Here is a 27,728-nt window from a genome sequence, read left to right on the forward strand (position 1 = left end):
TGAGATTTGAGACATAAAGAGATAAGAAGTTAAGTCAAACAGATATACAGTGAAAAAAGCACTCCACACAGAGGACACGCCCAAAGGCAGGAGTGTGCCCACATCAGATAAAGAACAGCACTGGATCAAGAGTGAGGAAGACAGAAAGAGGAACGAAAGGTGAAACCAGAGATGTATCAGGAGCAAGTCACACAGGGCCTCATACGCTAAGTAAGGACTTTCTTTCTTACTGAGTGAAATGGGGAAACCTCTGCTGATTGAGGAGATGAATGCCAAATGGCTTAGGATTTTAACAGTCCTCCAACTGTTATGTTATTAAAAGATAATAAGGAGGCAAGGATAAAAAAGCAAGGAGACACATTAGGATGTCAATACAGTAATGCAACAGTAGACTCAGTGGAAGTATTAAGATTTGGTCAGATTCTAGATACGTTTAGATTCTAGATACATCTTAAAGAGAGAGATATGGAGATGTGAGAAAAAGGAGCCCAGTTTTTTGGCCTGCACAACTAGAAGAATCAAGTTACCAACAAAGGAGACGTGGAAGGCTTCTTAAAGGAAATTTAGAAGAGAAGGTCACAAGTTCAGTTTTAGACATGCTTACTTTAAGGTTTCATCAGAAATCCAAATGGGAACACTGAGAAAGCGGGTGGATATACAAGTCTACAAATAGAAGAGAGGTTTATCTCACATAAACAGCATACAAAGATCCAACTATGTATGGACTATGTCCCGAAGAAGAAAACCAAGGCAACAGAACAACAAAAACAGAAGGCGAACAAACCCTCCAAGTCAAGAAAACTGTCCTGATGTTGAGAGAAAAAGGAGAAGGGGAGGAGGAGGGCCTTGAAACTACATATTGAAAGGACTTACTACTTGCTTGAAGAAAAATGAGTCAGAATGGCCAATACCAATACATAAGACTACCATGAAAAAGACCCTTTGGACATTCAGGCAAAGACAAAAAAGCTAAGTCACCTGAAAAGAAAATCAGATTGACCTCAGACTGTAACAGCAATGCTCTATGCCAGAAGACAATGGAATCACAGACACTCTAGAAAGAATTTTACAATCAGCCAAACCAGCTTTCAAGCAGTAGAGCTGCAGACAAACTTTTAAACATAGTAGAACTCAAGGAATACCGTTTCCGTAAGCTCTTCCTGTGGAATTTATTAGAGAATGAATGTTAGACAACCCAAATAACTGGAAAATCCAGATCAGCATAAAAATAGTGGTGGGTATTAAATACATATTTACTTATTAAAAACCAAGTGATGTTATAAGGTAAATGTTATAATAACAGCTGTATGTTTTGATTATGTAGATACAACATAATTGTCAAAAAGTGAGGGGAAAATAAGAGAAAAATTAGAGTAAGTTTGCTGAATGCCTTATAGATATTAATTGAAAGTAAAAGAATAATAGTTTCAATCAAATGCTGGGGAAGAGAAAGGAGATTACTAGGTAACTTCAGTAGTACTCAAAGAAAGACAGCAACAGACAAAAACCAAAAAAGAACAAGGAGGGACTAAGTGTATTACAGGAAAGTTAATATACAGGCAATAGCTAGAACAAAAGTACAAATGTTAAATATTTTTTTAACCTAAAACAAACAAGACAAAATATTACATAAAAGACAAGATATATTCTCTCACACTTCATACCCAATTCAAAATTTTTTTTTTAAATTGAAAAATAAAACCAAAAAAACCAAAGAGGAGAAATTTTAATGGAGATAAGAGTAGGACTGGATCCTGGAACCAAAAAAAAAAAAGACAATGGTGGAAAATGTAGTAATATCTGCTATTTAGTTAGCAGTACTGTACCAATGTTAACATCTTAATTTTGATCACTGTACCATGGTTAAGCAGTTAACATTAAGGGAACCTAGATGAGGAGTATACAGAACACTCTAGTATTTCTGCAACATTTTTGTCAAAGTTATTTCAAAGTAAAAAAAAATTTTTTTTAAGTTTGAGAAACAATGTTTTTCACCATTAGAGAATGCTAGGAAACCAATTTGTTATTTTAAAAACTAGTAAATAAAGAAAATGAGCCAAACATTCTGCCTTCCTATGTGAACTGTACCCACACTGGGTGACCAAATAGTTGACTACAAGAAGTTTATAGAAATATTACAGCTGTTAAATGAAAAGGGTATGATAGAGTTTCAGCATTTGCTACCCCTAATAGATAAGGGGATGAAGGGTACCGATCAATAACATCAAGTATCACAAAGTGAGAGAGAAGCAAACATCATGTGTCCCCTGATAAACCACACCACATCGGAAGTAGTCTCACTGCAGTCACCAGTCTCCAAGATGGTCCCCAGTGATGCCCATCTCCTAAAATTCATATCCTTAAGTAGTCCCCTCCCACATAGTATCAGGGTTGGTCTGTAGGACCAAAAGAATAGAGCAGAAATGACAGTATGTCACTTCTGAGATCATAAAAGGCACTGCAGCTTTTTTCCTATCTCCCTCTCTCCCTGATCACTCACTCTGGCAGAGTGCCTTGAGTATACTCAGGCAAAAAACTGAGACCTCCTCCAATAGCCATGGGAGTAAGCCACCTTGAAAGCCAATCTTCCAGCCCCAGTCAAACCTTCAGAAGTCTGCAGCCCCGGGTGACAGCTCCACTGCAACCCATGAGAGACCTTACACCAGAACCACCCAGCTAAGCCACTCTCAGACTACTAATCTTCAGAAACTGTGTAAGATAGTAAATGCTGTTTTAAACTGCTAAGTCTTGGGATTATTTATTACACAGCAATAGATAACTAATGCATTTGCCCAAAATAACTGAACCTTAATCTGATCAAACCTTGAGAGCCAACCACCAATTTATAAAAAAAATACAGAGGAGCAATTTAAACAACATCATAAGGATATACTCAGCAAAATCTAGGCAATAAGAAATTCTATAGGAAAAAAAACAAATTCAAAGGAGAAAAGAGAGATGGAGAAGCAACCTATAGTTAAAAGCACGTTTAAGATACATAACAACCAAATTGCAATGTGTGAATCTTGTCTGGATCTAATTTAAACAAACATTTTTTAAAAAGGAGAAGAGAAAGAACTGGAAAACTGAATAGTGACTGTATTTTTGGTGCTACTAAAGGAATTACTATCATTTAATAATGGAATTGTGATTACGCTTTTTTTTTTCTTTTTTTGAAAGAGAGTTCTTATCTTTTAGAGATACTTAGGAAATCATCTGATGCCTGGTATTTGCTTCAGAATAACGTGGAGGAAGTAAACTGAGATATAGATGAAACAAGACTGGCCATACATTGATAACTGGTGAACCTGAGTGATAAGTACACGGGGAACAATATACTATTCTACTTTATGTTTGAAATTTTCCAAAATATAAAGCATAAGAAAAAAAGCAGTTTTGCTAAAAGTGGATCAAGAAAATAACCTAAACTGGAGATAAGAATCAGAAGAGAATCTTCAAAGTACAAAAGACTTTCACCCAATTAGAGCTGTGTCTCTTTCTCAAAACCTCTCCTTCAAGCAAGGATACAGAGTTCTGTGTCTCTAGGTTGAAAAGAGCACACATGTATCCTTTTAAATATGAGAGGTAGTTATTAAGTCATAAACTGAAACTGCTACCTAAATACATAGTAGGTCTGTTTGGGATGATGAAAAAGTTCTGGAAATGCATAGTGATGATAGTTGTACAACACTGTGAATGTACTTAATAGTACTGAATTGTACACTTAAAAGTGGTAAATTTTATGTTATGTATATTTTACACAGTAAAATTAGGGATATTATGTACAAAATGTATATTAAAAAGTTTAACTTCATCTTGTATAAAAATGTACAGGGCTTCCCTGGTGGCGCAGTGGTTGAGAATCTGCCTGCCAATGCAGGGGACACGGGTTCGAGCCCTGGTCTGGGAATATCCCACATGCCGCGGAGCAACTAGGCCCGTGAGCCACAACTACTGAGCCTGCACGTCTGGAGCCTGTGCTCCGCAACGAGAGGCCGCGATAGTGAGAGGCCCGCACACCGCGATGAAGAGTGGCCCCCACTTGCCGCAACTAGAGAAAGCCCTCGCACAGAAACGAAGACCCAACACAGTCATTCATACATACATACATACATAAATAAATAAATAAATAAATAAATAATTTAAAATGTACAAATGAACTATAAAGAATTTAATGAAAAATAGTGGAAAAAGGGGCATTTTAATGTAAAATTAAGCAATATTTATCTGCCAAAAAAGTACAACTACTATTTAAAAAGGCACTGAAGTATCTGCAACAGGTATTTTTCAAAGGCAAATGCCTTTTTTCAATATACAAAATTTATTTTATGAAAATAATCGGTAAGAAAAACACCGATAACCTAAAGAAAAGTAGACAAGAAAAAGTTTATAGAATAAGAAAATACAAATGCCCTTTACACATTTGGGAGGTGGCGGAGAATGTTTAATCTCATTCCTAATATTGGAGATGCAAATATAAACTACAATAAAATGTATATAAGAAAATTCACTGCAGCACTCTCTGTTGTTATATGCAACATATTGGTCCATCAATGATAAACTGGTTAAATTAATTACAGCACATTAATAAAACAACAATCTGCTAAAAAAAAAAGGAACTAGATCTGCATGCACTGATATGAAACCATTTTCAAAATATAATGTTAAATGCAACAAGGTGCAAAACAATGTTTTTTAATATGCTACTACCTGTGCTTATAAAAACAGTAGATATATAATTATAAAAACATATAGATATGGCACAACACTGTAAATCAACTAAACTTCTACAACAAAAAGAAAAAATATATATAGATGTTTGTAAATATACACAAAAGTAAAAGGTAACAGTGATTGCCTCTGAGGAAGGAATTAGGAAACAAAAGAAAGTGGAAGAAACCCTCACTTCATAGCCTTCTGTAGAGTTTGAATTTTGTTAGCCTTCTACATGTATTAACAATTTTTTAAAAAATAAGAAAAAAATGTTCCAAAAAACATAGGGAAAGAAGCTTAGATGTGACCTAACTTAGAAGGTTAAATAAAATGCCCAAGACTATCCAACAAGGTCCAAATGTAATTCTCTTGCTTTCCAAGCCTTTACTGTTTTGCTTTTCACTGGTCTGTAAAACAAGTAACACACTTTACAACCCAATGTTGAGTTCTGTGTCTGATTCAGGAATGTAATCAGAAACACTGCCAGTCATATACTTCTGAAACGCAGTGGACTATTCTTTGTGTACTGTGCATCTTTAACTAAGAGCTCCTATTTCAAAATACAGGAAACATGAATAACATAAAGGGAGTTAATGCTTGCTTCCAACCTTTAGAAGTTTATCATGAACTCTAGGAGCCACAGAATGTATCTTGGTAATGGTTCAGAAAGTGCAACTGACTGTAAAAATGTGGCAAGAGGGGCACGGCACGCAAGGCATTTGGGAAGGAGAGTTCCTTCTGTTTCACCCAAAGGTCCTTCTTCTTAAATGTACTTTCCCTATCTCCTTGATAACACTTGATGCCTTCTACTTTTCTATGGCAGGCAGTTCCTTTACTCTCATACAGAGAGAAAAAACTTAATGTACCAAAACTCTTCATGGTCAACAGTTTGCAATTCCATGTGTAACATGCATTAATATAATTTTAAAGTAAGTAAATAATCTCACTAACTGAAACTATCTCCCAGGAATTCACTTAAATCCTTCCCTGGATTACTCAGGCCTCAAGCGATCTCTCCTTCCTCTGAACTCCAAAAGCAATTATTTGTACAATTTATTTAGCAATTAATCCTGCATTGCCTTGTTAAACCTCTTTCATTATTCTCTGAAATGTTGTTTAAATCTTCTCTACTTATCTAACTTTCATGTTTATTTCTCATCTTCCCAAATAGACTGTAAATTCCTTGAGAGAAAAAGATAAGGCCTTATATTGTTTTGTATACACATAAAAATACAAACAGAGTAGCTGGCACATAGTAAATACTAAAATATTTGTTGATTTTAAAAAAAGAAAAGAGAAAAAATCAGTTACATTAAGAAAACATTTAGGGGGCTTCCCTGGTGGCGCAGTGGTTGGGAATCTGCCTGCCAATGCAGGGGACACGGGTTCGAGCCCTGGTCTGGGAAGATCCCACATGCCGCGGAGCGACTGGGCCCGTGAGCCACAATTGCTGAGCCTGCGCATCTGGAGCCTGTGCTCCTCAACAAGAGAGGCCGCGATAGTGAGAGGCCCACGCACCGCGATGAAGAGTGGCCCCCACTTGCCGCAACTAGAGAAAGCCCTCGCACAGAAACAAAGACCCAACACAGCCATAAATAAATAAATAAATAAAATTAAAAAGAAAAAAGAAAAAAAGAAAAAAAAAAAACAAAAGGTTAAAAAAAAAAAAAAGAAAACATTTAAAGCCAGGCCAACTAAGAATCTTCAAGCCAGAGCTGATGGGCCAATGCACTATTTTGTTGCCCTGACTCCTGAAGCAATGTGGGGTGGTAAAAAGAGAATGGCCTCGATTTGGATCCTCTAGCTTGAGAACCTATGAACTTATCCTCTAACCTTCAATTTCTTCATCTCTAAAATGAGAATAATAATGCCTACCTATTGAAGGCTCTGTGATCTTTAAATGAGAGTTTATGTAAAACTGCTGATATTCCTTATTTTAGAGATTCTTCGATTTTTTTCACTTTTTTTAAAATTGAGGTATAGTTGGATTTACAACAGAATTTCTTAGATTTTTTTTTTCATGTTTTTACATCTTTCAAATCAGAATGTGTCATGCTATTGACAATATCCCATAGTTGGCAGTTTTACTTTTCTTTACATAGTGGTAGATAAAATAATGCATTGTATAACATGGCATCTTAAACTTGATTAAATTTGGTTAACAGCTGGCAGCTGTTCTCCTTCCTCCCTCACACACATTCATACACTATCATATGGCTGGGAAACAGCTCATGCAATAAGATGTACATGCCACTTAATCCATTCAAAGTGCCTAGCACTTCGCCATATACTACATGCTCAATAAATAGGAACTGTTGCTACTGCTACTCTGAATTCATTCAACTAATATTTGAATACCTACTATGTGCATGCCACCATTCTAAGCACTAAAGATATAGTAGCAGTGAACAAAATAACTCCCAGCCCTCAAAGAGTTTACGTTCTATTAGCACACATACTTTCCATAAAAAGGAAAAAGTCAAAAAGCACAACTGAGTTAACAGATTGTCCCCCAAATTGAAAAAGCTAAGCAAAAAAAGAAAGACACTAAAACACAAAACTTCCTAGGCAACACTACCTAGATTTTCAGAGAAAATCTTACCGAAAACACAAAATGAAGTCCTGGAAGCAAAGCAGGGCATCCAAGCTTTTTTTTTTTTTTTTTTTTTGCTTATTTAAGTAAAGGTTTGGGAAAAAGCAGAAGAGCCAGAACAGATGCTAAAAGTTAAAAAAAAAGAGGGGGGGGGGGAATAGTCATCTCTAGTTACTGAAAATAAAACATAGATTTATTTGAAAGAGAGGAATTTTGGTTATTTGTAAAACACAACTCAAGGAGACAGAGCAAATTATATTTCAAAAAAATCACCTTATGATGTGTCAGCAAATCATTTTCCAAGCAAATTTTTTAAAAATCATCTTACATTGTATGTCAACAAATCATTTTTCCAAAGCTTGTAGTTAAAGATTTGTTGTTAACTGTAGTTAAAGATTTAAACATCAGATTCTCTTGGATTAAAAAAAAAAGAAAGAATATTGATGTAAAATAAGTCTTCCCAAAAAATCTCACGCAAATAAAAGTAAAAAGCGTGGGAGGGGGTGGTAAGCACACTTGACATCAGCGGGTAGCAACAGTCTGAAAAACTATTTTTAAAAATAAGAACCCAAAGCACAGAAGTTTAGCAACATTTAGTAAAGAGGGAAAGAACTCCTACAATCTTTAGAATGCCAAAGGCATTATAACAATTTGTTTTGCATTACATCATAATACAGTGTTATGTTATAAAGGAGACATACATTGGTATACAGGTTATGCTGTCCATACCAAAGCATAAGCTCCTTCCTGGGCAGGGACATTTTCTCACTCATCTTTCTATCTCCAAAGAAGGTTTACGTGTATCAGGTAAGCAATAAACATTCATTATTTAAAAAACAAGTCTTCATACTGCTGAATTCGAGAAAATACATAACATTTCATGGAAATAAAAATAATGGTATTTTTAGACAGAAAATAACTATCCAAAACAATTCATTCTGCAAAGATGCCAGGATGCCAAAGTAAAGCTAAAGCGGGCATTTACTTTAAGATTTTTCTCATATCTTGTTCTCAAGCCTGAGGAGTGTACAATTAAGCAACATTAACTGAATGCCCACAATGTATTCAGAAAGTTATGAGTCCCAGAGCAGATTCACAAATTCAGCACAGTCCAATAAAACGCTGCTCACTACCTAGTTAGGAAGACTAATACTAATGAAATAATTTGTTATATATAGCATCTTGTGGTGTATCCCAAGCGCCAAGCTGGGCAGAGCAGACTAGAAGCTTGGTGAAAGAAATAATCACGAGCTTAAATGAACAGGAAAAACACATAATAAAAGAGCCAGAATTGAACCTTGGATGGGTAGTCTGACAAGAAAGAAAAATGAAACCAAAGGTCTGTAGTGACTTAAGCCAAACACTTTTGAGTCACCCTTGACTCTTCCGTCCTTCTCTCCCACCAGGCCCCGCCCCACCCCACCCAGCCATGCCCCACTCTGAATCCATCACAAAATTCTGTTGGCTCTCCCTTCAAATATATACAGAATAGGATCACTTCTTATCACCTCCACTGCCACCTCCAAGGTCCAAGCCACATTACCTCGTACCTGGATTACTGTAAAATCCTTCTAATAGGTCTCCCTACCTCTTGCCCTCTTATAGGCTATTTTTCACAAAGCAGCTGGAGGGATCTCTGTAAAGCCTAACTCAGTTTATTTGCTCTCCGCTAAAACCCTACAGGGCAGGAGATGCACGCACGGTATGTGTGAAAGAGAAAATAGAGTGGGAAGATAGACACAAAATCTTCAATAATGGATGATGAGTTATACTGGTAATCTTTATTCTTTTTTTTTTTTTTTTTAAGTCTTTACTGAATTTGTCACAATATTGCTTTTTTTTTTTTATGTTTTGGCCTTGAGGCATGTGGGATCTTAGTTCCCCCACCAGGGATCGAACCCGAACCCCCTGCATTGGTATGCGAAGTCTTAACCACTGGACCGCCAGGGAAGTCCCTCTTTATTTGTTCTTTGATTTCTTTACTTTCTCCTTTGTATTTTTCTGTATTTTCCACATAAACATGAGTTACTTTTGTAATTTAAAAAAGGAAATGCTTTCACGGGGCGGGGGAAGGATAATGATCACAAAACCTTTTTGGAATACCAAAAATAAAAAACCGCAGTGGTTCCCCACTTTGCTCAAAGTAAAAGCTGAAGACATTACAACTGCCTACAAGGTCCCACTGTTACCTTTCAGATTTCTTCTCTTACTACTTATTCCTTTGTTCACTGTGCTCCAGCCCAATGGCTACCTTGCTATTCTTCAAATACAGCAAAGGGTCTTTGCACGGGCTGTTTCCTCTGTACCCAATGCTCCCACCCTGCCAATATTCACAAGGCTTACTTCCTGGCCTCTTTGCTCAAATGTTACTTTCTCAGAGAAGGTTACCAGTTACCATGACTACCCATCTAAAATGTAAACCCCACAACACAACACACACACACACACACACACACACACACACACACACACACACATTTCCGGTCCCCTTATGCAGCTTTTTTTTCCCCACAGCCATTCTGATCACTGGTATATCCCTAACATCTAGAGAAAAGCCTGACACATGGCTAGCACTCAGTAAATCTCTGTAGAATAAATTGAAACATGGAGGCAGAAATAAAGAGTTAAAGGATTTGGGAGAGTGTGAGGATGTGTGTGTTTGATGGTTCAAAGACTGAAAGAAAATCACTCTGACAGATGCAGAGAAACTTGGAGCAAAGAAGCCTTCCAAAGGTAAAGAGACTTGGTTAACAGTGAGACACTAGAAAAAGTGACAGACTTGAAGGATGGAAAGTTGACAAGGAAAAAAAAAAGGTTATGGGCCAGAAGAAAATTTAGGCTGAGAGGAAAGGGATAAAACAGTCACAGATAGCATGAGGGCTGAGAAGAGGAAGTGCATGAATAGGACAGGAGGAGAGTTACAGATAGGAGAGGTCAAGAGGAAGGGTGAGACTGTACAAGGGAGGAGGAATAGATCACAGGGAAGGGGTGGAGGCCACTGTTATGTCACAAAACTGTTCTTGTTCAAATGTAAGACCTAATAGTCCTGAAAAAGATACACATCATATGCCTTTATTTCCAAAACGTGACTTACAAAGTCTTAAAACACACTAAGATATGTACATCTGTTATATCACTTTGAATGCTCAAATTCCCCACTGCAGAAATGCTTGAGTTTAAATTCATGAAATCTGAATTTTTTTATTTCATTCCTTAACACCACTGTTAGGCATTTGCCGTGAAGTGATGAAACAAGGTAGAAGTGTGTGATTACAGTACAACATTTGTAATCTACTCATCATCATTCTGCTTTGCCAGCTTATAGAACTGGGCAACCTGGACTTCCCTCATTAGGAAAAGAGTGTAATACTATTTGCCTTTAAATTTGAAAAAGCAAAATAAAAACACAGTTATCAGTTTTAATATAAAGCCTACTGACTCTTTGAAAAGATTAATAGGAACCTGAAATAGAGGTTAAAATGTTTCTTGAATCACACCAAGTTAATATTGAGCTTATGCAAATTTTTTAAACTTTCTTTTAATTTTCTGAGCATTCTTCAATATAGTATAAAATCCTCTAAAATAAAAATGTACACAGTATTATGACTAAAAGAATGACTTTATATATTCTCAGCTATATAATAAATCTACTGAATATTTAAAAATCAAAATACACTTAAAACTAACAGAAATTTTGGAATCAAGATTTTTAAATAACTTTGCAAGTTCAGTTTTATGGCCACGCTATCCAGGCAGAGATGAAACAAACATACAGTATGATGTGTGAATTTATGCACTGCTCACTAAAAGCTGGCCAGATGCCATTTTATCATTGATAGAGTAGCTTCAAATTCCACTCAGAGTGCAACTGCAGTTGCGCTGAATCCAGCAGTATAAGCATGCCTGCATGTTATTACGGGAAATAGTGGAAAATTTCACAGGCTGACATCCAGAATGTCTGTGGTTCTTTTTCATATTTCTTTCTTCCTGCAAAGCAGTTATTAGACCAGTAGTTGGATTTTTTTTTTTAAGCTGGAAATTTCCACTGGTTTTTCAAATGACCCTTCTTAAATGTAAGTTGCAAAATGTTCCAAAATTCCAGCATGACAAAAAGAATAAATCAGACAGAAAAGAATTAAAATACGTATGTTCAAATTAGGGTAAGGGGACTGGTTAGTAAATTAAGGTGTCACTCTATTTGAGTAAAGAAAAAAAAGTGTCTGGGAAGATACTTAGGTGATTTAAGGTTACAATAATGTAATATTAATGCTAACTGTGACAAACAGCACATTGTGAAGCTGCTATTTTCTCATTAGCTTATAGTGGAGGCATTCAAAAGCTAATACAACCAGTAGAACAGTTAAGCATAGAAACCATGAAAAGAAAAGACTGCACACCTTGGTGAGAAAAGAATACATTCCATACTAATCGAGGTGAGCCATGAAGATTGGGTTTTTCAGTAAGGGTTAAAGAGAGAACAATGACAAGCCTCACAGGTAAGATTCAGAGTTTTTATACAGGTCTTAGGTACCTTCTCATTAGGATTATACCAGACCAAAATATTTGATGTTTTCATCTTAATTTGTAATAATAAATGAGAAAATAGACAAGGACTTGTTTCATTTTTATTAAAGAGATAAAAAGATCAAGTTCCAGACTATCTAAAAATGAAAAATGACTCATAACAGTTAAACACAGCAGAAAATAATTTACTATATTTAAGAATTGATATGGCCCAGGTTAATAATTTTAGTTTCTTTGCATTTATATGAATTAAGGAATGGGATCTATAATACATGTTTGTATAACTGTTCCTCAAGCTTTGAAACACTTGTTATCCCCCAAAACAACATACATGTGACCAAAAACTTGAGCATTAATACAAAGACATCACTAATAACTAATAAAGATCTGTACCACCAAAGACCGGGAGAAAGTATTTGCAAAATACATCTGATAAAAAGATGTACATAACCAGAATAAACATGAAAAACATCAAACAAACAAACCTCTTGGGACTTCCCTGGTGGTGCAGTGGTTAAGAATCCACCTGCCCATACAGGGGACACGGGTTCGATCCCTGGTCCGGGAAGATCCCACATGCCGTGGAGCAACTAAGCCCACGTGCCACAACTACTGAGCCTGAGCTCTAGAACCCGCGAGCCACAACTACTGAGCCCACATGCCACAACTATTGAAGCCCGTGCGCCTAGAGCCCATGCTCCACAAGAGAAGCCACCACAATGAGAAGCCCGCGCACCACAACAAAGAATAGCCCACACTCAGCACAAGTAGAGAAAGCCCACGCACAGCAACGAAGACCCAACGAAGCCAAAAATAAATTAGTTAATTAATTTTTTTTTTTAAGTGTTTAGCCAGGACATGAAAGCAACCTAAATGTCCACTGACAGATGAATGGATAAAGAAAATGCAGTCTATATATGCAATAGAATATTACTCAGCCATAAAAAAGAATGAAATAATGTCATTTGTAGCAACATGGATGGACAAATATCATATGACATTGCTTATATGTAGAATCTAAAAAAATGGTACAAATGAACTTATTTACAAAACAAACAGTCACAGATGTAGAAAACAAACTTATGGTTACCAAGGGGGAAAGGCGGGGGAGGGATAAATCGGGAGATTGTGACTGACACATACACACTACTATATATAAAATAGATAACTAGGACCTCCCTGGCGGTCCAGTGGTTAAGACTCCGCGCTTCCAGTGCAGGGGGCGCGGGTTTGATCCCTGGTCGGGGAACTAAGATTCCATATGCTGTGCAGCGAAAAAAAAGAAAAAGAAAATAGATAACTAATAAGAACCCACTGTATAGCACAGGGAACTCTACTCAATACTCTGTAATGACCTATATGGGAAAAGAATCTAAAAAAGAGTGGATATATGTGTATGTATAACTGATTCACTTTGCTGTACAGCAGAAACTAACACATTGTAAATCAACTATACTCCAATAAAAATTAGTTTAAAAATAATAACTAACATCTTACTTAATGGTGGAAGATTGAATACTTACCCCCTAAGGTTGAGAACAAGACAAAGCTACCTATCTCCCCAAATTGATCGAACTGGTCAAATGATTCAGTGCAATCACAATCAAAATCCCTACATTGTACTGGAAGCACTAGCCATTACAATAAAGAAAAAAAACAAAAGAAGAGGAGGCATACTGATTGAAAAGGATGAAATAAAACTTATCGTTATTTACAAACAACATGAGCACCTATGTATACAATCCTCCTAACCAAACTACCTAAAAGATGCTAAAAGAAGTGAGTTTGGAAAGGTTACAAGATACTAGGGAAATATACAAAAATCAATCATATTTATATATACAAATTATTGAAAATTGAAATTTTAAAAATACTATTTACAATCACATTTAAAAAAAAATAAAACTTAGTGATAAATTTGACAAAAGATTATATAAGATTGTACGCTGACAACTACAGAACACTGTTAAAGAGAAATTAAAGAAGACCCAAAAAAAATGGAGATATATATAACATGTTCATGGAACAGAAGACAGTATTTTTAAGAAATCAATTCTTCCCAAACTGATCAACTGATTCAATGCAATCACAATCAAAATCACAACAGACATTTTGCATAAATCAATAAGATTTTAACAAATATATGGAAATGCAAAGGACCTAAAATACCCAAAATAATTTGAAAAAAAAAGAAAAAAGAAAAAAGAAAAAGTTGGAGGACTTCCCCTATCTGATTTCAAGGCTGGAGTAGAGACAGATTGAAATATATATCAATGGAACAGAAGAGACTCCAAAAATTGACCTACACATATTTGACTATTTGAATTTCAACAAAGGTGCCAAATCAATTCAATGGGGAATGTATAACCTTTTCAACAAATGGTGCTGGAAAAGTTCAATACAATGTAGCAAAATATGAACCTCACCTCTTATCTCACACCATATACAACAATTACGTCAAATAGGTCACAGACCTAAATTTAAGAGCTACAACTATAAAACTTACAGGAAAAAAAATGAGAAAAATCTTTAGCAAAGATTTCTTAAATGCAACACAAAAATCAATAAATTGAATTCCAATAACAATTAAAAACTTCTACTCTTCCAAAAACACTTATGAAAATGGAAAGACAAACCACAGACTCAAATATCTCTAAAACACATATCCAAAAAAGGTTTTGTATCTGGAATAAAAGAAGTCTTACATCTCAGTAAGATAAACCCAACTCAAAAATGGGCAAAAGATATGAACAGACACTTCACCAAAAAAGATATACCAATGGCAAGTAAGCACATGAAAATATATTCAACATCATTAGTCATTAGGAAAACTCAAAGTCACAATGAGCTACCACTATATACCCACTAGAATCGCAAGCATTAGAAAGACTGACCATACCAAGTGCTGATGAGGATGTGAAACAACCTGAACTATCATACACTGCTGGGAGAAATATATAATGGTACAATCGTATTGAGAAACAGGTGGCAGTTTCTTAAAATTTTTAAATGTTAAACATACACTTAGCATATAACCCAGCCATTCCATTCCTGGACATTTACTCAAAAGTAATGAAAGCATTTGTTCACACAAAGCCTTGCAACACAAATGTCATAAAAGCTCTATTTTTGATAACCAAAAACTAGACACAACCCAAATGTTCATCAATAGGTGAATGGATAAATAACTTGTGATATACCTATACAACGCAATAGTACTAAACAATAAAAAGAAATGAAACTATTAACATATGCAACATGAATAAATCTCAAAATAACTATAAGTGAAAGAAGCCAGCCTCCCCCAAAGAAAATGTACATACTGTATGTATAATTCCATATATTAAAAGTTCTCAAAAATACAAGCTAATCTTTAGTAACACCAAGCAGATCAGTAATTGCCTGAAGATGGGGGAGGGATGGATTACAAAGGGATACAGGAGGGATCAGATTTTGGACTTCAAAGGTAACAGGTATTTCCATTATTGTAATTATGATGGATTCATGGGTAGACATATACATCAAAACCCAAATTGTACAATTTAAATATATGCAATTAATTAACTGTCAATTACACCTCAAAGTTGGAGAAAAAAGGAAAAAAGCAAACTATAGTGATAGAAAGCAGAACAGTGGATGATTGAATACAAAACCCCGAACAGGACTGAATGCAAATGAGCAAGAACTTTCTGGGGTGATGGAAATGTTCTGTATCCTGATTGTGGTGATGGTAAAACCGTTTACGTTCATCAAAACTCAAGCTGCACACTTAAAATGATTGAATTTTATTATAAGTAAATTACACCTAGATAAAGCAGATTTCTAAAACTTAAAACAGCATACCCAAATGTTATCTAGGTACATTTTAAACATCTTTAAATATATTAAAAGGAACAAATATATACAGTTACAACATATTATAGTCTATCACCTCATTAATCTATGCTACCAGTTTGACATCCTAACTGGGTTGTTTTTTTTTTACATTTTTTAATTTTTATATTTTTTTATTTTATGTTAAAGAAAAACAAAAAAGCACTAGAAGAAACACATGAAAAGATTTTTTTAATTTCTCAAACTAAAAAATTTGATGCCACAATATACTACTCAGAGATGAGGGAATCAGGCACTTCACACACTGCTGGTGGATTTGTCAATTGATGCAATCCCTAAAGGGAGCAAGCTGCAGTATCTATAAAAAGTTTAAATTCATAGTCTTTAAAGTAGCATTCTCCATCTACAAATTTTTATATACTTCATAACAAAACATGAGAACAAAGAAACATGTATGAATACCCTTACAGCTTTGTTTGTAGTAATATGAAACTGGAAAAATTATGATATATCCATACAGTGGAACACTGTGTAACCATTAGAAAGAACTTAGTAGCTATAAATATAGATATGAAACCTCTCCAAGATCATTTAAAAAGTATACAGTCCAGAATAGGGCTTCTGAGTGCCAGTTACATTGGTGTTCATTTTATGAAAATTTATCAGACTGCACTGTGCACTTTTCTGAATGTATATTACACTTCAATACAAAGTTTACCCCAAAATATGGGAGAAATTCATTAAACTTAAAGTTTTTAAGCACATGCATTTATATGCCTAGAGTAACAATGGCTGCCTCTGGGCAGGGGATAGGGAAGTCAGCTGAGGAAGTTGCCTTACTTTCCACTGTATATCCTTTGGTACCTTTTGAATTTATCCCATGTGCACCTGTTACATATTTCAAAAAATATTTCTGAACTGAGACCATCTGCAACTGTATCTATGTATGAGTTGGATTTTTTTTAATACAGAAATAAACTCGAGGCAGAGATGGATTTAGGTCCATAATAGCTCTTCATAACCGAATTTCAAATTTTATACTCATTACAAGTTTCATCTTCACTGTCTTTATAACCAGTAAGCAGTTTAAATTTCAACCTAGAAAATAAATTTAAAAAAACTCACCTTTTCTACGTTGAATAGGGTTTTGTGTATGACTTCATCTGAAGAAGAAAAAAAGGGCTCTGCATCGAAAAACCTGACTATTAAATGAGATCATGTACGTGCAGCACAGAACAATGTCCAGGCACACAGGCAATCGATAAATGGTAGCTTTTATCTTTCATATCTAAGAATATGAATCAGAACACAGGGAAGAGAATTTTATTGGGGTAAGAGGGGGAATATAGAGCAAAGGAGACAATAGCAACTGAAGTATAAGATATACAGATACGGGAATTCCTTGGCAGTCCAGTGGTTAGGACTCTGAGCTCTCACTGCTGAGGGCCAGGGTTCAATCCCTGGTCAGGGAACTTGGATCCCACAAGCCATGTGGCGCAGCCAAAATAATAATAATAATAATAATAAAAATAAAGTATAAGATATACAGATAGAATTAAGGAGATGATGCTGGAAATGTAGATTAGAGTCATATTATGAAAGGCTACGGGAACTCCATGGGAGTTCAATTGCAAAAGAACAACAGAAGATTTCATGCCTTCAAGCAGTCAAACAACATGAAAGGACAAGCTTTTAAAGGATTAAATAAGAAAGGAGAAACAGTCACTCTCATGGACAAAAGGTGAGAGCATTAGTATAACCTCTTTGGAGGTAACTGGGTAAGAGGTATTAAAGTTTTAAATGTACGTTTCTTTTGATTCAAAAATTTCATTGCCAAGATTTTTGTACTAAGACATACTCATACCAGCAAACAGATCTACATATAGTTCACTGTAGTATCATTCAAAATAATAAAAGATTGGAAACAGCAATGAGGAACTGGTTAAATAAATTATATCCATTCATACAAGGGAATATTATACAGCCTTTTCAAAATATGAGATATAGAAGACTCTCCAAGTTCTTTTGCTAAGTAAAAATAGTGGGAGCTCCCATTTGTTAATTAAAAATAAAAAGGGAGGGGGAGAGAATAGAAAAAATGAAACTAAAGAGACATCCATAATCCCACGTACAGAATTATCCTCTAACAGTAGTAGCCTTGGGGGGGGGGGGGGCAGCGGGGTTTAGCTATAATGACCAAAGACCTAGGGGTACCAGGAGCCTTACTTTCACTTTTTCACATATATTTTTAAATGAAATTTTTAAAACATTATAATTTTATGTTAAGTAAACACTACAGAATAAAAGAAGTGGACAAGGGAGAAGATTAGAAGCAGCAATTAGTTCCGTTCAGATCTACTCCATCTCCTCCATGAAGTTTCCTTAACAATCCCAGCTGAAAATGACCTTTTCTTCCTCTGAACTTCTGAACCACTTTATGTTGCTGCAAATATGTTTTTTCAATTATACTCAGTTCTCAACTAGATTATAAACTCCTAGATCACAAAAAGATTTTAATGCCCACAACATTTTACACAATTCTTTGAAGAACGGTGGTACTGAATAAAAACATTTGAGCAACTTACAGAAGGACTGCTCTGTCCTAGGGCAAGTGGCAAATCAGAATGTGGTATTCTAAGGCCCAGACACGATTTAGCTGGGCCAACTCTTCGAGGGAGACATAAGTCCCAAGCAAATCGTTAGGACTCTAATTTTATCTCGATTTCCAGGTAGAAAGTTTGACTTGAGAGTTGAACTCTAGAAACTTCCACATTCAAACACCAAGCATTTGGGGGGGACTTAAAGTGAGTATCACTGAAAAAAGGATTTTAAAAGCTTATAAAACTAATGGTCCCTATCTCAAAGAATAGACAATTTGACTGAATCCGTCCTACCAATCAATAAATACTGACTCTTGGGCTTCCCTGCTGGCGCAGTGGTTATGAATCTGCCTGTCAATGCAGGAGACACGGGTTCGAGCCCTGGTCCAGGAAGATCCCACATGCCCCGGAGCAACTAAGCCCACGCACCACAACTACTGAGCCGCGTGCCACAACTACTGAAGCCCATGTGCCTAGAGCCCATGCTCCACAAGAGAAGCCACCTCAATGAGAAGCCCACGCACCACAACAAAGAGTAGCCCCCGCTCGCCACAAGTAAAGAAAAGCCCGCATGCAACAACTAAGACCCAATGCAGCCAAAAATAAATAAATAAATAAATTTTAAAAATAATAAAATGAAATAAAAAATTTAAAACTCCCTTAAAAAAATAAATACTCATGCACAGAAGGAGATAATTAAGATTCATATCAGGAAATAAGAATTATATTTTCAGTTGTGGTAGTCTGGGAAATTTACTTATATGAGACAGGATCTGAGCCGGGCCTTATGACTAGACTAGATAGCAAGGGAGAAGAGCAGAAAAAATCAGCATGACTGGAAACAAGGGGCAACAAAAGTGGGAAAGATTTAAAAAAAAAAAAAAGACTGTGATAAGAACTGAACATTAGGTTAAGGAATTTGGATTGTACTCTGCAGATTTTTAAGCAAAAAATGTGATCAAAATGTTTAAAAAGTTTAAACTGGCAGAAGAATAGGAGTAGGGAAAGGGCAGAGACTAACTGGAAAGCTATTACAGTAATCTAGAAATAAAGGGTCTGGACTACTTTTAGAAACTGGAATGAAAATATATTTAAGAAAAATGTATCAATAGGAGTCTACAAAAGCAAAATCATTTATTCAATACTATAACTGAATTTTTTTTTATATAAATTCTTTTTTTTAATTTATTTATTTTTGGCTGCATTGGGTCTTTGTTGCTGTGCGCAGGCTTTCTCTAGCTGCGGCGAGCGGGGGCTACTCTTCGTTGCGCAGCACGGGCTCTAGGCACGTGGGCTTTAGTAGTTGTGGCTCTCCCGCTCTAGAGCACAGGCTCAGTAGTTGTGGCGCATGGGCTCAGTTGCTCTGCAGCATGTGGGATCTTCCTGGACCAGGGCTCGAACCTGAGTCCCCTGCATTGGCAGGCAGATTCTTAACCACTGCACCACCAGGGAAGCCCCCATAACTGAATATTTAAATAATCAAGTCTTGAAATGTTTTATCTCTGCACTCTTGCTAATGATTTCCCACCAAGAGGAACTGTGCTCTCTCCATAATAACATCACAGTCATTCTTCAAAGCCCTGCATCCTGATCACCTGGTCCCTTTCCTCCACTGAACTTCTCCAAGATCTTTACAGGCAAAACAGATTACCTTGTTCTGAAGTGATGTGAGTACCTGATTGATTGTGTGCACTTGGAGGTCAAAACCTTTTTAACTCTCAGAGTGCCTTAAATAGTACAAGCTTAATAAACACTGATTAAGTATGTGTGTTTATGGCGGAGTGGACAGCAGCCAAGCAGTAGCCAATTAAAGATGATTGAAGCTGTAAAAAAAAAATGATTGACGCTTAAGGCCTCATAGGTAAGAGAACAATGGAATGAAAGTCAGTTTTAGAAGTCACATGTGGGAGCTATTTTGTACTATGGTTAAAAAAAGGGAGACTGAAGGTCCTGGGCAAGTTCATGGTTTCAGGTTCACCTAATTTGGGGCCCATACACCTAAGGCTTCCACCATTCTAGATGTGGTTATGCACTTTGAAAGTAGCTTCCTGAATTAACGTTACTGGTTCCCAGTGAAATTATGTGTAAAACTTAATATAGTAATAGTCCTGTCTCATACGAAAAGATACCACTGACCCTCCAATAGATGCAATGTGTGTGTGGAGTTATTTTGCTCACTTAGTGAAGTTAGATTTTCCTAGATGCAGCCAAATATTTGCTCTGACAGCAATGGAGCCAACTCTCTCGGATGGGATGAAAGTACTGTCATAAAACACAACCACCACCCGGCAGGTAAAAGAGGAGAGAGATGAGTCTGGTTGGAGCAGAGAGTGTGTAGACTAAATTTAGACACAAGCTGGTTAAGAGAAAACTGGGTTATCCTTAAAGTATTTTCAAATACAGTTGCCAAATTTCAATCTAGAAACAAAACCAAGCTGATGTAGCTACTCTACAGAGTGACTTAAATTCAATAATCCATTTCACTGATGACAGCTTTACTGAGAGTAAAGAAAATATGACTTCATTTTCTTACACCAGAAGGAAGAGGTTGAAAAGTCTCTCCCTCCCGGCCCCCAACACACACACACACACACACAAATTTTGCCCTTGTAGCATATATTACTATAGTGAAGTCAGGATCTCAAAGTCATCCTGTCCCCAAACTCATGAGTCAGCACAGAAACCTGCATCTTCACACCATTATCTGGCATAAACTGCTCAATCCATTTAATATTTGACCAAAAAAAAATGTTTAAGGCCATTCTACATAGCTATATGACGTTTTAAGTTTATAGGATTTTCTAATACAAGGAACCTTGTAAGATCATATACTCCACCTCTTTGTGTTATAAATTTAAAAGCAGACCTAGAGAGGTTGATTTGCAATCTCAGAGTACAAACTTGCAAATTATTCTCAAACTCTTCACTGGTACTATTCTTTTCAAAATAACAAGCTAACAAATGATACTGCTCAGGTAACAAAGGGGGAAATATTTAAAGGTTTTCACGTGTAGGGTTTTTTTTTTTAATTAAAATTGTTTTAAAACTGTGAGCATATGATCACACTGCTCTTTCCACCAATAACAATTAACTCTCATTTATAAAAATGTCGGTTTTGGACACTTAGATTTTGATAAAATTTCCTCTCAAAGTAAAAATTACTTGGTTTTAGATTTCACTTAAACAGAAGAGCAAAGAATATTTACTCTAAAAGTCTCCCCCCTCCCGTTTTCTTGTATGTTAAAACCCTTTCTTCCCCTTCCCCAAGCTTTCTCCTCTTTTGTACTCAAGTTCTCAAATGCACAAGATGGAGGAACAATACCACAATACAACTGCAGGCTTCCTGCCTACTAGTCAGTCATTATTCTTCAGACTTGAGAACTTTCAAAACACTGGTTGGGTTGCTTTGAAATTCCCTCTTTCAGATTTTCCCTCCTTCATGGGACATCTATTTAAAAGAATGACTTCAAAAATGTCTTGCTGCACCCAATCAAAATGCTCTAAGCAAACTAAAAATGTTAGCTTTAGATATGAAGGTAGGATGTAAATGCCTGAAGTTTGACAAACACCAATCTAAAAGTAGAGGACAGAAAGAAAAAAGTGCATTTCTGGCCAAGCATAAGAACAGTATTTTTCTCATATGTTTATTAACCTTATTTCTGAAAAATTCCACATTTATATGGAAGAATCTTAAAGATTACATTACCATCTCGTTCTTTTTAACAATACCATATAGAAATCTAAAGGTCTAAAACCACATTGAGCTGAACAGAAAAGGGTTACCTTAATTATTACTGACAAAGAGTAGTTCACACTAAAATGAAGTGTATTTTATTTTTAAAAGTTTTCATGGGCAGAAAAAAATGACCAGCAGCAGTCACCTGGAAACCTGGGGAATTTCCCATTTCCTACGACCACACTTGGATCTTGGCAGTAGTACTTACTAATAAACTTATTTGGTTGTTGAGATAAACTAATGGAGCTACTCTAGACAGAGACATGGGGGGAGGATGGGGGATAAATTATCTGCTTAGCTCACAGTGGGTTCCTTTTTAAAGGCAAAAGCATTAAAAATGAAGGTGAAACACACTGGCTCATGAGTAACAACTTGTCAAATTGTTACAATAAACAGTTTGCCATAAGCAACAAATAAAAATTTTTCCCACATCTCTAACAAAAACAAAAAGACCAATTTATTTCAAACAATATTCAATAAAGCTCAATCCCAGTACAACAAAATAATTTAGCTAGTCCCCTGGAGTCTGTTATAATGGGATTTAACCTGTACACTCAACGTTCAATTAACCATGAGGCTTATCCTAATTGAGGATTATGCTGACCTCTGCAGTCCTTTCCCATCTATCCATCTACCACTCCTACTCAGCTGCCATAGCTACCAAAAGCAAAGCCGCAGGGAGCAGTAGATTATCCATTACTATGGGATACCCAGGCCAATATTCTCTCATCATGTGGATGATGAAGAGGTTAAATTTAGTAATCTAGTCAGCCTACTTTCCAAAAAGTGAAGTTTCATAACCCTCACTTGCAGTCTCTAACTAAAGAGATTAAAAATTTCTGAAGAATTCCTTCATAGGTGAACAGTAAAGTCACTCTTTCCTAGAACATATCAATAAAAAATATTAACAGAAAAGAAAAAATAGGACACTGATGTTCCTAATGAAAAATAGGAAAAGGGACAAACAGGAAACACTAGTCCATTTGCTCTTAGACCATTCTTTGAAATAGGTAAAGCCTCTGCCAGTTAGGTCAGACTTCTTTCCTTTTCCTCTAGGCCACAAAGTTTACTACACAGGTAGTTAAATAAACCTTTATTACTGCCCCCCTGTAAACTGACCTAGACCGAAGAACCTACCAAACTGAGTTAATGCTGACGAAGTTGGGAACTGGCAGTATGTAGTCTAAGATTATCCGGTTTGTGGATAAATCAGCCTTCTAGACACTGCAGGTCTTCCTTTCAACTCCTGCTGTGTATCTTCTGGCAATTTTCCTGTTCATTTAACAACTTTCCACCAGAAGGTAGGAAAGGGAAAGGCGATTAAATTCAAGTCAATTCCATCATTTGTTAGGGAGCTGAAAATAAGGTTAGGCTCTAGATAAATTACATCCTTAACCCAAAATAATCTTCTCCCAGAAACCCTGTCAGAAAACCAATGGGCCAAATGAATTTACCTAGCTATCATTAACAAAGTGAAGGAATAAACCTCATTACAATCGAACCCCTCCTCCACCTGAACTGTAAAAGGTTCATTTTGTAATCCCCTTCTCCCACCCCAAAAAGCACTCATAAAAGAAAACACCTACATTTTACTGCAGCACTCAACCTCAATGCTATCCCTGAGAATCTAAACTAACATACACTCACCTATTTCCTTAAAGTGTTGAACTATGAGGAAAAAGAAAAGTTAACATACATTTCCAATACTAATTTCCTGCTCCCAGAGCTTTAACCACTCAATAATGCAAAAAAGGAATATTCTACACCACAGAGTATAGTAAATTCAAACCAAACTGGAAAAGGTACTCCCTAGTTTAACCCTTGAGAAACTCCAGTTCCTCTTCAATCATGATCAACAACTCTTGTTTTTCTAGTCCTAGGTAGCATTTAAAGAGTAACAATTGTGTTAAATTGTGGTCACCTGGCTGTGTAGACGGTCACTGGAGGCTATATTCATTCTAAACTTGCAACAAATTAAAAGTTTTCAAAAGTAGTCCACATCCTCTGGCCAAGGTTTGAAATTATGTAGTCTAAAAAAATTGTAGAAAGAAACCCTAAAGCCGTTTATTTTAACACCAATTAGGGATAGTACAATAGTAGTTTGGGTTTTTTATCTTACCCTATTGTCCAAACTAAAATATAAGTCATTCTTTTAGAAGACTTCTCAAAAACCTACTAGTCTTCAAGTTAAAAGGAACTATTCTATATAGAATCATACTACTAATGCTCAAAGGACTGAACTTAAAAGAAAAATAAACCTTTTTATCTTTAATATGTCCCTGACATAGTAAGAAAGTTTACTTCAAATGACCAATCAAGAAGGCATTGGTAAGTAATCATTTCAGAAACTATTTTTTATTTACATGTCTCCTAGAAAAAGGGTCCAGGGTCCAACAGAACGTTCACTCTTTATTGAATGAATTCTAATTTATCTGCTTGGGGGTGGGGGGTGGCAATGTATAGAAATAATTTCTATATGGGGAAAACACAGCATACTCACTTTCAAAATATATTTAATATAATCCCTAATCCCCTAATCTTTAATATCACTGAATTTTTTTTAATGAACAGTGCTGATAAATTTAAAACCACCATTCTAAAACATTTTTTTTTAATCCTGTTAATTATGCTACGGTTGTTATGCATTTTCAAAGCCTCTGTAGTGAAGGAATATTTTATGGTAAAAACATTTCCTATAACTGCTCTAGAAACATCACAGCTTCCCACTTAGTCCACAATCCTCATGTCCAAAATGTACTAATATATACCAGAAGCTATGCCCTTTTTTTTTTAATGCTGATTAGACAGTTAAGTCATTTCTATCGATACATAAAATTCCCCTATAATTTAGGATCGCAATCTAGATTACTGCTCATTTAAATGCAGAACCTGAAGCAACCTCCAGTAACAGAAGCTATAGTGTTCAATATCATTTTACATGTTACAGAGGCTTCATCTTACATACAAACAATGAACCCTGGCAGGGTTCTTCACCCTAAAGCCCGACAGATTGTTATTTCCTTAAGGGTGCTAACAGATAAGGCAACATAAGCAGTAAGTTTGGAAGAGCTTTTCTAATCGCCATCAACAATTGTTGAAGACAGTAAAGAGAAAGCAGTATTCCCACCCCATCTTCCCTTTCTTTGGTTCGTTCTTTTTCCCTGCTTTTGGTAGCCAACAGGGGTGTGTTTCGAATGAAAATTCTTTAATTATTCCAAAAACCAAGAATACTCTAGAAACCATTAACAGTCGTTGCCTCCTGGGAATGGGAACTGGAGGGTTTAGGGTAGGACAGAGGCTCGGTTTTCTTTTTGTACCCGCCCAGTTGTCCCTAGACCAGTTATATCGGGTATAACCTATCCTAAACTAACAAGCAATAAACTGAATTTGTTTTCAAGAACACAAACTTACACATTTCCATTTAACATTTTGGTTTATGCGGCAATCACAAGACTTACGATTTTTTTTTTTTCCATCATCCTCTAAATAACCTGCTGCAACAAATACTGATGCGTTCCTGCAGCCAGGGACCAGTTAGGTGGATCCGAGACCAGGCGTCTGAATCAAGGAGATGCAGCAATCTCACTCAATACTACTAGCACTCTCACTCATCTCATTCAACTCCATTTCAAACCGCTGCAAGACAGCTGGTACTCGCCTTCCTGTTTCTTTACGGTACGGGCTTAATAACAAAAACAGGTTGGCTTTGAAGCGCTGCTGCTCAAAAAGTGCAAGAAGGAAGTCTTCACATTCGGGAAGGGGAGAGAAAAAAAAAAAGTTCCGACTTCGAGAGAATTTCAGACCTTTCGTGTCTTTCCATTTGAGAAGCCCGAACTCCTCCTGCTAGTGAGATTTCGAGACGATGCTCTCTGCCTCTCACAGCTGCTCTTTTGGTTAACTTTTCCACCCTGAGTGCCCTCAAACTGCCTAGGAAGCAACTAAGCCCTCCAACTACTCGTGGGTTGTTTTTCTAAAGCATGTGCAAGACAAACTACTTAAACCATCACAAACTGAATCAATGTACCTAAGAAGATTAGAGATGGAGAAAAGAAAAAAAGAGTAATAATAAAGACAGCCCAATCCCAAATTTAATTCACTAACTTCCACTTGCCATTTCCCAGCCTTCACACCCGAGGTAGCAAAATGCCTTTTTACTGAGAAAAACTGCTGAGAACTTACCCGTGCCCAAAATGGAAATCCCGCAGATAATTCGTGTTAAAATATTTAAAATGCCCAAGTGCAGGAGGAAACACGGCAACAAAATCCAACCCGATTCTCAGTACGACTTGGAGGCTGGGCTGGGGGTGAGTGGGGGGGTCTGTGCGGCCTCCCCCTCCCCCTGATTCTTCCGAATAACTACGAGACGCCGAGGCAGCGGGAGAAGGGGTCGCGGGGAGCTTTCAAAAGCACCCCGAGGGCTGCGGGAGGATAAAACTTTAGGGACAGGAGGGAAAAGTGGACCCCCGCGGTCCCCCCCAAAACTCCTCGGGGTGACCCCTCCACGCGGGGACCCCCTCACACTCCCAAGCCAGCTGCCGCCTAACCTCGACACCCCTCCTCCGGCCGCGGGCCGCCCCCAGGCTGCGGGGAAGCGGCGCGGCCCCGACACCCCGAAACTATCTCCGCGCGCCCCCCGCACGGCGCGCCCCGCAGCGCCTCGGCGGAGCCGGAGCCGCCGGCTCGCCGCAGCCCGGGAGACTCGCCCTCTTCCCTCCGCCTCGCACTCCACCCCCTTGCCCGCCGCCGCTCTTCCTTTATCTCCACTCACCGCCCGCCGCCATTTTCCTCGCAGCTCAGCTTTAAATCGGAAACTCGCCGCTCAGCGCTCAGCCAGCAGCCGCTGCGCCGCCGCCGCCACCGCCACCGCCGCCGCCGCCACCGACTCAGCAGCCGCGGCCGCCGCCGTTGCTGTGGAGGAGCTGAGGCAGTAGCCGCGGGAGCCGAGGCGCGGGGGCCGCCGGGATATGTAGTCTCGTGGCCACGCCCAGCACTACCGGTCCCAGGGGGCCTTGCGCGGCCGGGGCGCTGGGTGGTCCCGCCCGGTCAGGCTTCCGTGGCGCGAGGGCGTGGCCGAGTGGACCCTGGGGCTGCTTTCGCTCACTTACCACCTGGGGCCCGCGGCGGGGTCAGGGGAACTGGAGTGCAACCCTAGTCTTGCCCTTAATTTTTTCATACTTGTTTTTGTCCAGTAATATCTAACATTTATGGAGCGTTTATTGTGTGCCAAGCACTGATCCTCAAAACAAGCGTCCCTTAGGGACCACTATTAGACTCAGTGTTCAAATGAGCAAACTGAGGCACAAGGTCAGAAGCCGCGGGGCTGTTCATTAGATGCTAAAATCACTGGGTGAAAGGTTGTTGGGCAATAGTCTATTCACTATTTATTCAGTCCCAAAGTATAATATCAACCCACGGAGTACACAGCACCTACAAAGGGGAACAGCTGGCTTTGCACTGGGGCGATCTGGCAGACAACACCTTAACCAAGCGATCAAATCACCAGTCACTATCACTTAGCATCACCAATAATGGATCAAACTGAAATTATGCGTCTTCTGATATGATGCAGTGGGGAAAATGTAACGCCCCCTCCGTAGTATTCTTGCCAAAAAAAAAAAAAGGTAACCTGAACATAACTATGAAAAAAACAATTAGGCATATCCAGAATGGTGAGGCATGCTACAAAATGCCTAACCTGGACCCGTAAAAATATCAAAGCATGAAAGGT

The 27,728-nt window shown here is 37.5% G+C and overlaps 1 protein-coding gene across 6 annotated transcripts in view; it reads right to left on the reverse strand.

The window, feature by feature from the left end:
• NCOA3 (nuclear receptor coactivator 3) overlaps nt 1–26,945 on the reverse strand; it is a 122,169-nt gene extending 95,224 nt beyond the window's left edge. For 5 of the 6 annotated variants that reach the window (XM_036825431.1, XM_036825433.1, XM_036825427.1 and 2 more), the window contains exon 1: nt 26,769–26,945. The gene's annotated coding sequence lies outside the window, so the exon portion shown is untranslated. Of the gene's footprint in view, nt 1–26,179; nt 26,197–26,768 lie in introns of those variants that run through there. The other variant, XM_036825429.1, reaches the window with a different exon arrangement.
• Nucleotides 26,946–27,728: the final 783 nt, after the last annotated feature.

This window comes from Balaenoptera musculus, chromosome 15 (genome assembly GCF_009873245.2).
Source record: "Balaenoptera musculus isolate JJ_BM4_2016_0621 chromosome 15, mBalMus1.pri.v3, whole genome shotgun sequence".
In the NCBI taxonomy this organism is placed as follows: domain Eukaryota; kingdom Metazoa; phylum Chordata; class Mammalia; order Artiodactyla; family Balaenopteridae; genus Balaenoptera; species Balaenoptera musculus.